This window comes from Triturus cristatus, chromosome 5_2 (genome assembly GCF_964204655.1).
Source record: "Triturus cristatus chromosome 5_2, aTriCri1.1, whole genome shotgun sequence".
Taxonomy (NCBI): Eukaryota; Metazoa; Chordata; class Amphibia; order Caudata; family Salamandridae; genus Triturus; species Triturus cristatus.
Window position 1 is genome coordinate 698613709 of NC_140588.1, and position 16112 is coordinate 698629820.

A 16112-nucleotide genomic window follows, 5' to 3' on the forward strand; every position below is an offset into this window, starting at 1 on the left:
CCTATTCTTGTGTCAAGAGTTACAATTGCAGGACAATAGGAGAGACAGCTCGGCCACTGCATTTTTTGCAGAAGCAAACTTCATGCATTCGTCATTCCAGGAGATTCAGACCGAGTGCCCTGGGAAATTAAGCTTGCGGCCACATAACCAAGCCCTGCATATATGTCCGATTGATTCCGAGTGGGGCGTCAAAATATCAGTTTTATTATCGACCCGAGGAACCCACTTTGTCTGTGCACCTCATGTACCATCGAGGCTAGCCAAGCTAATTTGTGACTATTTCAAGCTCAGTTTTGGGATTCAGACATACTTGTGAGTTTTTAGGAGAAAAAGTAAAAAAAAAAAAAAAGAAATAAACAGAAATCAAGTGGCCCCTTCATTGCTTCACACAGGACCTATGCAGCACTATGGAATATTCAGTTTGATGGACTCAAGTTACGAAGGGCGAGAAGAAGATATAGCACTCGTGTGAGATGTACCCCTGCATAACATTAGGAGTCGATTGGCGGACTTCTGTAGTCCTTAGAAAGGAAAGGATGGGGGTGTTTGAATATTAGGTCTATTTAGGATTCTAATGAGTAAGGGGACTATAAATAAATAAAAACTTTTTTAAAAGCAAGATTGAACATACATTATTTTTCGAAAGGCGTGGTGTTGATTGTTATTTTATGTGCTGTTCACTCGAGGTGTACAATGTATAAAGATCGGTCTTTATAGATATTGAAATGTGCTACAATAAACTGGGCTTTCTGTTCTGGGAAGTTCTAGAACAATACTGAATATAGGGAAAGATGGTATATAGTTGCTTTATTTAGATGTATTAAGAGACTATGTTTCCTTATGGATTGGAGTGCGGGATACTGCTCAAGGACTTAATTGTGCTGCCTACATCGAAAAAGCAGTGGGTCCGAATATCAAACAGCTGCTAGAGTGCCTTCTGGTCTCACTGGTCCCACTTGTACGAGCACGCTTGTCCCAGGCGGATGGTGCTAGCACCCAGTGCTGTATGAGTGCAGACCACTCATTCCACTTACTGATGGGCGACTTGACCTAGCGGTACCAAAGGGCAGTAACTGAGCTGGAAGGAGCCGCTCACTACTGGACAGCAATATCTTAAGCACCATCGTTCCAGTATCATACTTTCACCCTCTCTACTACAAAGCACTCAGACACCCTCTCTTTGACTCTCCCCCACCATGTCTTATCTGCTCCCAACTTTCCTTCCAACTGATCAAAACCCCAGTGCTGGCTATCCTTTATTCACTAGTGCTTCACTCTGCATTGGGGCAAAAATGTTGAGAACGCTCATTCCATTCACAAAGTTCTGCCCTCCCTTCTCTTTCTATCCATCGCCCAGTGCGTTGAAGCAACTAGAGGGCTGTGTTAAGAGCTCTAGAAACAACCAAAATAACAGTACACCGAATCCTCAGTCCTCATTTCTAAAAGATTCTTGCCCCAGAGATGCCCCGCTTCCCTCACCTGATCCATGTGGGACACATTTGTCTCTATGCATCTCTTTTTAGGGCTAATTTCTGAAGATGCTGCTATGAGAGTTATTGAGGAAGCAGCAGAATGGCTCAGTGAGCTGCGAAATGGCAAATGAAGAGCCAAAAGATTCCCCCCAATATAATCACAACCAATGTGAAAAAATAAATTTGAAAGATGCATTAACCTGTAACTTCGGCAGAGATTGTGCCCATACTTTATGAAGCCTGTTCCACTGTAATACACATCATGTGTAGCTGCATTCACACACCATATAATTAAATCTGCTTAAAACATATTCGGGTAATGGGGATAGCAGGTAGCCTGGAAAAACAAGCATTGGCATAGCCAATAGGTCTCGCTTTTGGGACCTTATAAGTGTTTAGCCATGCAACACTTGACGTGGTTACACCAAGGATATTGTGCTGCATAACTAAACACTAGGTCCCAAAGGCGAGACCTATTGGCTATGCTAATGTTTGTTTTTACCCCTTTTATTGGCCAGTCCTCCACTAGCAGACCCTCCATAGATGGTAGAATCTGCAAATGAAAGGAGGTGCCCGATTTACAGAAGGGTGTCTGTGGAAGTGCTTGGTAGCTGACAGATGGACACTCCTCCACATGAAGCATGTAGAGAACAGACTGGGACATACAAAGCTGAGCGTAGATGGTGAACGAAGTCAAGTAGGTATAATATAGATTAAGTAAAGCATACTTGCTTATCAGCACCACAAAGTCTAATTACAACTGGGTATGACAAACAAAGGGCCCCTTTCTTCCAACCTCAGAATGAGAAACAGGGAACAGAGCAAAAAACAATAATTATTGATGCTCAACCATCTGCAGGTTTCCCGCCGGTACACCAAACAAAACCACGCAATCCCATAACATGCCAGTCAAAAGGTATAAACTTACACAGCAGATGCTTTATAGAGATACACTGCTGGGTTTATAATATGACACATTTAGAATCTTCACAAGCCTGTGACGTCTATAGAAATAGTGCCATTCAGTCTCTATAATGAAGTGTCAAGTGAATCTTCATTGATGGTTAATCAAACCATCTCAAAATACCATATCACAAACCAAACATCCATCCCTTGAAAATATAAATAAGTCATGTGAAATCCAAGAATTACTGGCAAACGAGACCTAATGTGATTAACTATATTTAAGATCACAAGTGCCAAAGTTAAACTTCGATAGTCTTGCATAGAAATATTATTTTGTAATTAAAGCCTAGCTAGTTGGCCCCTTTTATGCAGAAACTAAAAACAATTATTAAATATTAACAGAAGGCAAACATCAAAAGTCACAAACTCTTTGCTCCCAGTAAATTAATTACGGCAACCATTTTCCAAGTTAGATGTAAGTGCTGACCACGAAGCCTTTAAAACAAGTCCTCAAATTATGTGCCCTAAAAGCTGGCTTTAACCACCATCTTCGTTCATCTTTAAGTGCAGGGCAGGGAGGGATCAAGCGAGCACTTTACCGACTGTAACCACACAATCTGCATTAAAAGCAGGTAATAGCTTATCTTACTCATGATAGCATGAAGGCAGCCACTAAAGGAACAATGAATGTGTCAGACGCTGCTGGGTCAGCTAAGGCCGTTTGTCACCATCCTTCCAGGCATTGGATGTGTTACGTACATCTCCAGGAACAAACAATGGACACATCAGCATCAAAACAGCTACACAAAAGTACTCTTCCAGCACCTTAGTCTTAAAGAAATCCACTACAAGTTTGTTTTCCAACTGAAATTGTCCAATGCCTTCACACAACTCTGTAGCCTAATTCGTGTTGTGTACAAAATGTTTGGTTAATTTGCACACTGGGAAAAAGGCACATGGGATGAGCAAGGTTGGGTGGAAAAATTTATTTATTTTGTCAACCACTTAACGCAACCGGATATATGTAGACTAAAAACCAAAAGGTATGCCAGAACGCGCTCCTGTTTTAGATTATGCTTGGTAACCCGTGCTGAAAACAAACTGTATGCTGGGTAGAGTCTTTGCCAGGTGCAGGACTACCTTCCTTCAGAGTGGGTGGTGACGACAATGCAGCAAGAACACAGAAATCTTGCCTTACAAATTGGTAGAAATAAGAATCTCAAAATTCTCTAGGCATTTACATTTTTACGAAGCACATCAACAGGGCATCGGCGCACCGCACGTTTCAACAAAAAAGATGCAGAAAATCGGTTCAAGAAACGAGAACATTACCCCAACAAGCATTGGCTGCGGGGCCGTAAAAGTAACGCCGCACGGCCGTGAAAGCAAAAGTGATCGCAATGACATGCTCTGTGCTAAGCACACAAGGGATGCGCGCGCAGCATTGGAGAGGCAGAGCGAGGCGCGCACGCTTGTGCGCGTAACAGCAAGCTGGTGGCCGGAAAAAGCCTGTGGGTAGCACTTCAAAAACCCGCTTACTAAATGTCTCGCCAGAGCAACATATGCGCTGGTTCAGGCGAGACCTAAAACTGCATCTACATCAGTATGGGAAAGTCGGGGACAATACAGGGTCTGTGAATGAAGAGAAGGCCGGAAAGCTAGATGGAATAACGCTTATATGTACTTTTTTACACACTGACGAGATGGCCACACCAAATCCAATTCCAATCAGGCTATTTATACACTAGGCCTCAAACCTAACTCCTGTCAAATGAGTGATTTAATAAAACAGAGAAGAACAAGCACTGGCATGGCCAATAGGTCTGGCCTTGACTGATGACTTTTGGCTGTGCTACCTTTATTGTATAACTGTACTGGGGTGGTTACTTTTTAATTTTAAGCGCACACTGTGCAAAGCACAAAGGAAAAAAGCCATTGGCTGACGTTGGTGGACTGTGCCCTACCTATGCTGTATGATGTGGTGGGTGGAACAACAACGTCAACCACACATTAATAGACCAATGGATAAAGACAGCAAGGTGAAAGCTTCTTGGTAAATAATTTTATAAAAGAAACAAAATGTCTTGTTAAACACCTAAGCGGAGAAAAAATATGAAAAAAATGAAACACTCCCACAAACAATGAAGCGACAGATCACTACACAAAATGACAAGGAATGAACACCCACTATAGAAATAAACCCATTTGGGTGGACCAAATTGACAGATGACAGCTCAGAGGTCGGCATTAAGCACGTGATAACGTAGCAACATGCTGCTAAGTTAACTATGCAGCACAGAACTATTCTGCACCATCATGTGAAGCAAGCACAGGCTTTGCTGCAGACACTGACGTCTAAACATACGATGCAGTGGACCACGTTCATCTTAAGATAAAGAAAATGGACATGGTTATTTGAAATTGCCTTAAAAAAAAAAGATATCTAGATCTTCCACTCTGACCGAAGCACACAGGTGTAGTTCGATATCTGGGATCACTCTATAATAAGGTGACACGTGGAGGTCAATCAAGAAGTATTTATAGAGCGCCGCTTGTCACCCGAGAGGGTACCCAGGCGCTCGAATCCTCCCTTACACCACCACTATTCAAGAAGGTGTGCATTAGACCACTGGTATAGATGCTGAATGGGACACAGATTCACGGCAATCTAAAGGACGACTGGGGTAGCCAAACATCACCAAAAGCCTCAGCCACAACAAACAACTAATGAGAGATCTCGGTTTAAAATGTGAGAAAATCACGTCTTGGTGCTGGGAGAAAACCAGCAGAATCTAGCCCATTATAATAGGACTAAACCCTTTGACCACAACACAGAAAGAGAAATCCGAGGGACTTACTAAAAACAGAACTCCCATCTGCTCCCCATGGCAGAGCCACGAAAAATTTTATTTATTTTCAGCTTTGGAGAATCCTCCCGCTCTCTCAAACTCACAGCCAGCACTTTCAGCAGTGTAACACGGTCAACCCAAGAAACCTACTGACCGACCGCTGCAGGTGTGGAACCAGAAGGCCGGAAAGGGACGAGAGTTAAGGATTAAAGCCAAAACCCTATGCATCATTCACAGGATTTACAGCAGCAAAGGGCAAACCTGCTTACAGAACGGGGTACCCAGCTGCACCCAGTCAGAACTCTGATCACTTGCCCGTAGGCAGATGCACAAACGAGAGAACAAACGTCAGAAACGTGAACCTCCATTCAGATCATGCAATCCCAGAAAGACCCTAACCACCTGTTCTTCGGCAGTTTGCTTAAAGCAGAACTATTCAGGCTGACTCGATTAATGGCCCGTCTCAGAGGTCAGGGTCTGAAAAATATTGAACAGCATCATCACACCTCGTTGGAATATTTACCCTGAAGCGCCTGCCCATCACTCCTCTATTAAAATGGCACTCCAAAGGGTTCATACGGTGACGTGGATGCACAATGGCAAAACGTTCATACATTTTGCGAACAGAAGATAACACTTAGCAGCGCCTAGATCTGAAGCACAAAGAACTGCCAAAACATCCCCGCACCTCCAACTGGCCAGAAGCTGTCGATTTCGACGGGCTTCTTTTACTGTACTCCCACGCACTGTCAAGCATCACTAAAGGAGATCGTGGCGTCTAGAATGCAAGTAAACCTGGCACTGAGCACACAAATATTTTGGATGAAGCACTAGCAAAAGATTTACCCTGGCACAGGTGACTGTGTTTCTCAGCACTATGTACACAACAGCTTAGTGGGCGGTCGAAGTTGAAGCCAAGCACTCTGCCAGATATAGAAAATTCGATGCCGAACAGGCAGGAAACAAATCTGAGGACACGCAGGTACAATTTGGGCCGACTAGGAGAGGCAGTCAAATGCCAGGTGACACTCAAAGTGGTATAACGGACAGTGTTGTTTCGGACTTAGTTGCAGTATCTGCCAAACCTTCAAGGTCAGCAAGGGCATAGAGAAGAGCATCCCTATAAGCGGGCGGTGCCACAGCAGCAGACGGAATTGTTTCCCCCCAATGAACCAGCAGCACCAAGGGTTCCTATCCTCCGTCCTCATGTGGGGGGGGGGGGGGGGGCGTGGAGTCCTTTTTACTTTGTGTTCAGTGTCGACTTGCGTTGCCATTTAAGTTTGTTGGTCTCTCAGCTCGTGTGCGTGTACAAGCAGTTGCACATGTGTTTTTTGGGGCGTGTTTGTGCTGCAGTCTTCCCTCTGTTCCAGACGCTGTCTCTGCTGCAACTCCCCCCCCTACGCATGCTGTGGCCCCCAGTCTGTCTGCTTGGCTGTTACCCTGCAAACAATAATTTGAAATGTTGCCTTACTTTAATCTTTCATTGGCCCCCTGATAGAGCCAGCTCTGTTCTGCAGTCTTGCCCTAATGACCTTGAATACATCCTAAAAGGAGTGCTTAGCTACAGTTTATTTAATTTCTTTTTAATATGGAACCAGCATGCGTTTCAGCTTAAATTCTAAATGTGTTTACATCTATTATTCTGAGCTAGTGAGGTGTGTTTTCAATATTGTTGTTACACAACGGCAGCTTATTTATATTATTGAAAATAATCGCTGTGACACCCTTCCATTTTTCATAGGCGAGGTATGTTTTGATCTAAATGTCTGTAATAGATTCTCACACATCACCCATATTAACTCATCTGTGTTTAATGCACTCATGGTGTTCACTGTTCATGGTGTTTACATGCGTTTATGCAGTCTGCTAGCTTCTGTCAGGAACAGCATGTGGTCGTTGCGTTTGTGGTTCGCACATCGTCCTAGTTTTGCGTTGTGTGCGGGACGGAGCACTATGATGCAACTTACACTGGTGTTTGTAGGAGGTCAGTCTGCCCTATATGTGAGGGGTCTGTGTTCACTTTGTGTGTCTTGCTTTGTGTGTTGCACTCTTCTGACTAGCCTGCTCCTGCAAGGTCCTGACGTCACTGCATGTTAACACTAATTAACCCCTTCGACGCGGCAGGAATTCCGCCGCAGCGCTGGGGGGGGGGGGGGGGGGGTTGGGGGCACAGCAGCAGCGCCGTGCTCATGACGGAACCACTCCGTCATGAGTCACGGGCGAGCTGTGCTCATGACGGCGTGGGCGGAGCGGCCGCCAACGGCCGCAGCATGACGGAACCACTCCGTCATGAGCACACGGCGCCCGTGGCTCATGACGGAGTGGTTCCGTCATGAGCACGGAACGGGTTAAGGTAAGCCTGTTAAGTTTAGGGTTCAATACTTCCTTGAGGTGCCCCGTTTACCTTTGTACTTCCATGTAATTATTAGCACAGTGTTTAAAAGAGAGGTTGTCACTATATGGCTCCACACCTGACCTTAGAGTGAACTGTGTCATACTGACCCCTCCGTCGAACAGCTGAATGGACTAATATTGAGTCAGTGCAACTGTGTGCGACCTCATGGTCATAGTTTTGCATCTGGTGGGCCCACTCAGCCTTTCGTCCTTATCAGGATGATAAAACGCCTAGCTTTAAGTCAGTATGGTGTACGACTAAGGTGAGGGTAACTTCAGGGCAAAGCACATCATAAAACAAGTTAAAAAAAAAAACATTTTTAAAAAATGCACCATTTGTCCAACTCTGTCTCCCCACTGGAAAAACTAGAATTTGAAACCTCAAATAAAGCTTTAACTCAGAGGAAAGCTAACAATAAGGCAACCACTGCTGTGAGCACTTCTGCCCTAAGGGGCCAATTTCTAAAGTTATTCTTTTTCATAGTTTAGCCATGATGTCCTTGTGCATCATTTATTTTTGTGATATGACAGATCACCAATATCAAAAAAGATTGCAGAGGTCAGATTACATAGCAAGTCACCATCACCACCCTCTTGCTTGCCCACACTCCCTGTATCAGCAGAAGCACGAGCGGGGGATACTTCTTCTATCTCACAGCAAAGACATGGAACAACCTCCCCATCCAGCTCCAGACCGGCCCAGTTGTTCTCAAATTTCAAAGTGATCTTAAGCTCTGGCTATTTGAAGGAGTCTCTCTGACCCTGCAAGTGGCTGGACACCCTCTTGGGTGATACTCATTGAGTTATTGTGTGAATATATCAACGTAGATTCTCTTGGTATAAGTGAACATATTATTGGCATCTTCAATTGTACCGAGCTGGCTTCTCTCTGCTCCTCGAAAACCTGAAACCCAATTACTTATCTTGAAAGGTGTGGACCTGTTTTGATAAAGAAGAAATTATTCTTGGGTCTGGCGATAACTGAGCCCTCCATCTTTGAGTTGGGAGGTTTTTTTTTTTTCCTCCTACAGGGGCACCTCTTGCAGCTTGTTCCGTTCCTATTATTAGATTTCTGTGGCTTGGTACGCTCCCAGCGTTGGACTGCAATGAACCACTCTTTCTCCCCCTCTGCTTCTCATCTGCTCCCTGTTGGTTAGTGATGATGGGTGCGAGGCGGCCATTTCACCCACTCTGATGGCCCTCGCGGTGGTATGCTTATTTTCGGGACAGCAAGTGTATCTGTCCTGCTCTACTGTGTCTTGACCTAAACCCTCCTGTGGGTTCCTCACCAGTTTCAAATTGGACTGCCCATGTTAGGGCCCGGTGGAATGGACCGACCTCGGGTCACCCCCCTTGTTTGGGCCTGTCTACTGGACTTTGAACTCTCCTTCCTATTACTGTCTGCCTTATTCCCGATCTCTCTCTCCACTTTGCTACGTTTAACTGTGATCTTTCCCTTGCTCCGCTACATTTTGAGTTTTGGACATTGATGTATGTATCTATTGTATGTAACAAGTGTACTGTCCACGTTCTCCCTTATGTAAAGCGCTCCGATACCTACGGGTCTAGCCAGCGCTATATAAAACTCCTAAACTAAAATAAATAAAATTAATTCCTGAATCCTTACATTTATAGAGATAGGTCGCAAACGCAAGGACATTGATGATTATGTACAGGAGTATGCAGAATTTGAAGCTGTATCCCTTAAAGGAATGAAAATGTTCACCTGCAAGTCATGTCAAACAACTGTTGACATTGAAAAACAGGGCAACAGATAATATCAAAGCCCACCTGAGGAGTAAAACCCATGAGAGACTTTCTTCTCCAGTCGTAAAGAAGGCCATACGGCGCAAATGGCCACTGAGGAATGCAGAACTCGTGCATGCCAAAATACTGAAGAGGCTGCAAGTATCCCTCACAAGGTTGTGAAAGCTCTGTGTGAAGGTGGTGTTCCACTTCACCAGACTGATGGTCCAATTGGAGATCTGATTAGGCAGCTGTGCCCTGCAGCAAGGACAATGTGCAAATCCAGCCAAATGAAAAATATCTCCCCTAAGTGTTTGAAGCCCAGCTTGGAAACATACGTCAAGCTGTAGCAAATGTCCCCATCTCTAACAATTGACGAAACCAGAAGTGCATGGAGAGCCAGCCATTGAAACATTGGTCACATATTACAGAGATGATGAAGAAAAGGGTCCTCGCTCAGCCTTAGTTGACTTCATTGAATCGGATTAGTGTAATTCTGTTAAAATTGTCTCAATTGTATACAATATGCTTCATAAGTTGGGTACATCATGGCATGACCTTGTTGCAATATGTTCTGATTCTGCATCCTATATATATGACAGGCAGTAAATGATATGAGCGCTGCTCAATGGATTAATTTCATTCATATAAAAGATCCATGTCATCTTATACATACTGCTGTTTCCTATGCTCTGTCTCCGACTGAGAAACGGGACATGTATGATTTTGTTATAAAGGCTGGAGCAGTCTAAGTATGCACAAAACTTAAAACGCATTTATTCTCAAGGAAATGTAGACGGGAGAATGAGATATCCAAGGGTGGTTGTTGCGATCCGATGGTTCAGCTGGTATGAGGGAGCAGCAAAACTTTTGGAAATATTTTGTAAACAATGAAGAAACCACTGGATCCAAAATTGATCACCTACGAAAACTACTCGGCCCCAACAGTGCAAACCACCAATCTTTCTATGCGAAATTGCATTTCATTGCTGAAACTCCCACTGTATCATCAACATTCAGAATACGCTGGAGTCAGAAGCAACACATGTCTACCAAATATATTTACGCGCAAGTCGATCGTATTTGGAGTGAAGTTAATCAACTAAGGTGTACTATCCAGTTATTAAGGTATATAAAAATGCTGATGGTAGTGTTCACGAATTTTTTAATCTTTTTTATTGCAGACACCCCTGATGAAGGGAAGTCTTTTCTAGAAATGCATTGGGTTATTTTTAAAATAAAGGAGTGACATGTGGAATCTTTGGTGTCCTCTTTGCTTTTGTTAACATCTGAGTATGGCATTGGAATGGATAAAGTGAATTGAAAAAAACTGTATGAAGAGAAAAAAGAAAAAGGAAAAAGATTAAAATCGATGGTCAATAAGAAGATTAAACTGAGAAATGTAATTGATTTGATTCATTCAGTCACTGATGTGGCTGTGCATTGGAACCTAAAGCAGATTCCAATGCGTTTGTTTTACCAAATATATTCAGCCATATGTGTTGACATGGCTTTGGCATTGGAGCAAGACTATACACAAGACCAAATGACCACCAGTCTATTGCAAATGTTACCACAAAAAAAAGCAAATGCCCTAATAAAAGAGATGCTTATTTTTAAAGATGTACTGAAAACAAGTGGGGTGCTGTCCTAGCTTGTAACATAACCGGGCAAATGCGTTACAGCTCTTTTTGGAAACGGGTTAAAATGCTGGGTCCATTCAAGAAAGTTCAGCTTAGTCAGGATTTCAATGATTACAAAGATTTATTAATGTTGGTTGGAGCTTCTGATGACATAATGAATGTTGTTGAAGAGGAATTTAACAAATATTTAATGCACAATATTCTACAAAAAGATATCAGTGCAATGACATATGGCTGCCGTTTTCAGAAGCAGGAATGGCCAACACTGTGTAATCTTTCTATGAATCTTTTGGCCTTTTCAGTATCATCAGCAAATATTGGACGGGTTTTCAGTGTTCTTCATTTCATTAACAAACCAGAAAGATTCTCAATATGTTCCCAAAGTCTGTAGAAATGCACATGTCCTAGTACTACAATGGCAAAATTTCAGATGATTGTGTTGACCAATAACAACCGAGCACATAGGTGCATTGTCAATTTAAATAAATGTGGGAAAACACTGGCTGTAGCGTCGTCTTTTGCTTGTGGCAAAAATAAATGTGGATAAATACAGATAAAATGCCCAAAAAATAAATATAGATATATACAGAAGGAAATGGCAAAAAATAAATACTATAAAACCGCGAGCCCTTCTTATAAAGCAGACCATGTAACAATGCCAGTAAACTGACCAGTCCTCATGGGAGGTTACAAATGCAGACAAGGCGGTACCAAGGAGGGGCTAACAAGACTAATAAAGACTCTGAAGCCAGCGTTTAGGAAGGACAATGACACAATCCAATTAAAAATATGGGTGGAGAAGGGTCGGGGCTTCAAAGCAATACTCCATTATTGCATGCCTCTCAGCATTCCATGCACTGCCCAGGCTCGACCTAAAAACTGCAAGAATAAATTCCCATACCACAGCAGGGGAGTGGGGCCAAAGGATCCAAGAAAGGTAACAGAGAGAAAGACGAATTATACAAAATGACAAAGATGGGTTAGATGCAAACGAAGCGAGAGAGTATAAAGGAAGGAAGCTAGGTAGAATGCAAATAAGGAAAAAAAATAAAAAGGAAGATGAAAAAGGTGCAAAAGAATGTAAAAAGGAAAGAAAGCAATGAGGGAAGGATGAAAAAGAAAAATGAATTAAGAACACCAAGAAAACAGATAGGCCTAAAGAAAAATGCAAGCTGGAAAGAAGTCAAGCGCGAAAATGAAAGAAATAAAAAAAAATATATATATATACACAATAATGGGATCAATAAAAAAAAAATGTTGGAATGAGAATAAGGACAAGAAGATTATAAGAAAAGGAAGGAACAAGCAAATAATGTAAGAATCAAAAGAGAATAAAAAATGGCCAGAAAGCTGGAAAGAAATAAATGAACTGAAAACTGGACAAGAGAAAAAAGGAATGCAAATACGAAATAATGGAAAGAAGTAAATGAAAAGAATTAAATAAACCAGAAATACTAAATATGCAGTTTTCGACCACATTCTTTTAAAATCATGCTGTAAAAGTATCATATGCACTATCTTACGCAAATTTTATTTTAGGGCTCAATTCCCATTAGTCTTTGTAGGAAATGTCAGGAGCGCTTGCTTTGCTCAGTCATTTTCTGCCAAACAACTCAAAGTGGGGAGTATATTCTTTTTCTGCCTACTCCCTTGATCCTCACAAAGACGGAATATGATGGACGTAGCCAGCCTCCTATCACAATAGCCTTTAAAAGACCTTCCTTACGTGTGGCGGACTTTAGTTCCATTTCCCTCGCAGAAAATGGTATAACGCTATCAATTGAACTCAAGGCAGTCTGCTTCCGGTACAGGTTGTCATTAAGGTTGCATTTTTATTGGGCCACAAGACAGACTACTTCCGGTACAACCTGCAATGCACAGTTACATTTTAATTGGCCGTCTCTAGAGGCATAAATATCCAGGAATCAAAAATAATTAAAAGGGGTTTACCACTCAATAGGTTACTTCAATGAGCTTCAGAAACACTGGTAGGTTATGCTCATACTTGCGCTGCACGGATTCGACCACTTCCGCTCGCTTTATTATTTGTCATTCACCGCTGATATGTGAGAAGTTAACGTGCGGTGAGATGATTTTTTCCCTATATTAGGCACTGCGCCTCTCTTGCCCCGGAACTTAACCTGGAGCCCATTACCTAACATCCCTCATTACCTTTCTCATCGAAAAGGTTTTTTTAGGGGGTGGGGTGTGTTGCACAGCGGGTGATGTCTGGGTGGCTTTAAACGCTTCCTGCCTTGACGGGGGGGAAATTGTCCATGAGACAGACCTGTAAGGAGCACTATATGTCGTAGGCCATGACGAGCCATGGTAGCATCGCCACCTTTGCTATACTAGTGAGGAAGCTCGTCGCTGTAGCACTGACAAGGTACCTGGGTGGTCAACCTAGGGGACACGCTCTGCAGTGCAGCCACCGTACTCCACCGCCTTGCGTTCCCCCGGGCTGGCCTGCTTTGTCACCGCACAGCCCGATACCTCGGGGGTCCAAGGAAGTGGGTGCGGTCGGAGTTCTTTGTAGCTGTCTCGGTGGCCACCACTCCGTGCGATGACATATCAAAACACGCAAAAGGCACTTCCGTACCAGGAGAGTAGTAGGCACGGGTGCCCACCGCATCTACCGGTGCAGCCCGGCAGCACCCTCGCATGCCTGCAGCAGACGCCCGAGCGCACGCAGAACATCCCTGGGGCAGGGTACACTGTGTCAGTTCTGTGAATGAGAAGCCCACGCCCCTATGGGGACTGAGCTAGGCAGCGCCCTTGGAGTCTCCACACAGCTCTACAGCACCAGAGGACCCAGCCTCAATGACCTCGCAGACACTCTCAGCTGTGACCCCCACCCCTGCGACCCCCGAGGTCAGCAGGTCACACGTGCTGTGGGCCAGACCATGCACAGAAAAGCTAGAGGGCTCTCTCCTTTGCCGCGCCCCTCCCGTCGTTTCCACTCCAGCATCCCACCAGTACAGCTTTCCTACCTCCAGCTCCTCGGTGTGCGTGTCTGGAGGCCGCTCGGGGCGCCTTCCTAGCCGCTGCGGCTCTGGGGGCTGACCCGTGCCTCCCCGCCCTGCTGCTTCCAGGCTCTCAAGGAAACGGATACCTGTTTAATCGATGGCTCTTGACGTCACAATCAAAAAAGTCGAACCGTGGCTTCCATTGGGCGTTGACAGTCGCAGATCCCGCCTCTTCTATCGCGTCCAAGGTATCCATTGGGCGGCATTTGTGCGTTGTGATGAAAGGAGAAATTCTGTCGGGCCCTAATGCTCTCAGGTTGCGCTACTGTTTCCCGACAATACGTGACGACTCTGAGTGCTGGAATGGGGAGGAGGCGGCACACATACCGAAAAAAATCCGTACTGTCAAACACTGCATCTGATGACTTGTGATTTACTACATTTGGCCAACCATGCCCATAAATTAATCTAAAATAAAAGGTAACTTAGGAGACAGCACCCCGTTATCTCTAACAATAATATCTTGGTGAGAAGAAATGTATACGAAAGACCATACACAGCTTATATTGACTCGGCCCCCTCAAGGCACTTTTAAAACAACAGGGAATAAACCGACTCAGCGGGGTCCATCTAGAAGCACATAATCACTAGACAGATTTTCCTCTGAGGCAGTTCAAATTTTTATCATTAAAAAGGGAATTACATCAAAGAACAAACAATAACCAGTTTGCTGAAAATAATTTTCACCCTGCTTACAAAGCTTCAGTTTGTTCACCAGTATAGCAGAGACATGAAAGGACTGCCTTCAAAACACTTGTTATGCAGCCTGTCTAATAGTAATTGTTAGGGTCCAGCCATGCGCTAGCGCCGTGGTTCTTAACCTTTTGACTTCTGTGGAACCCCAATTAATCCTTACTGAAAACTGGGGACCCCCACTACATCATTACTTGAATACAGGGGACCCCACCTAAGCATTTTCGTTGATTTGAACCGCAAAAGAATACGTAAAAAATACAGACACAGACATTCATCAAAGAAATGCACACATGATTGAACATTGTAGATAATTCAGATACACAAAAAAGCATGTTGTTTTTAATTAGGTCGGAGCGTATCTAAATTAAACTGAGGCCACTAGTCGTCCTTACTATATTCGTTCTGATACATTTCCACTGCTCCAAAAAACAATATATATGGGGATACTAGCTGAATGTTTAGCCTTCAATTTCACATTCCCCACATTTAAAGAATGTTGAAAAAAATGTCTTGTACAGTTTGCTTTTTTATTTCTATGCACTTTATTTATCTGTTAGTATTATTTAAGTTTCTAAGCATTCACAGACCACCTGAGTAGGAGTCGCGGACCTCCCAGGGTCCCAGGCCACAGGTTCAGAGCCACTGCGCTAGCGCATGCGCTCTCACGTGTGAAACACTATTGTTTACAAAAAGGGCTTGGAGCAGGCCCGGCCCCAGGAATTTTTATTTGGGTCGGCCAAGGGTGCATTCGGGTGGGCTACTGCGGGCCCGATTTGTCGCTTACATGTCTAGGCAGGCCTGCGTCAGGGCCCTCCTTTATCTCTTCTTAGTTTTACAAGGCCCAGTAAAACACACTCTTTTCCAAATCTCTTTCTAAATGTTATCACTCTCAAAAGATGTTTTTTTTTCCATGTAAAGTTCCTTTGATGGGAAGAGGAGGTTTCTGAGGTGGGAGTATCAGACAAGTGACACTTCTCGGGCTCCCTCTGTGCGAGCCTTCAGGAAGAATCCCTCTTCATTACTACCTCCACCTGACCCCAGACTCTGCAGAGCATTCCCTTACAGGCTTGATTATCCACTTTTCTACTACTCCTCTCCAGTGCACCTTATCTCACAGCTGACCTTGGGCCCCAGCCCCATATCAGCCACCATCAGGCTCCACTTTCATTTTTCAGGGTAATAAAAATTAGTAAAATCACCTTCAAACTTGAAACATTGCATATAGTAGTAAATATAATTAGCACACACTTTAAAGTATGTTCCACAATAGCCCTAATGACCCGACTGCTAATTAAATAAAAACAGAAAGGCCATGACAGGGCCGGCTTTAGCACTAATGTGAAAATCTTTTTTGGAACCGCACCAATAACCTCTTTCTCC

General features: G+C 43.8%; 1 protein-coding gene across 1 annotated transcript in view; it reads right to left on the minus strand.

Moving 5' to 3' along the window:
- Positions 1-14180, minus strand: part of ZDHHC9 (zDHHC palmitoyltransferase 9) — a 267624-nt gene extending 253444 nt beyond the window's left edge. Inside the window, exon 1 of the mRNA XM_085607769.1 lies at positions 14001-14180. The gene's annotated coding sequence lies outside the window, so the exon portion shown is untranslated. The remainder of the gene's footprint in view (positions 1-14000) is intronic.
- Between the last annotated feature and the right edge of the window lie 1932 nt (positions 14181-16112).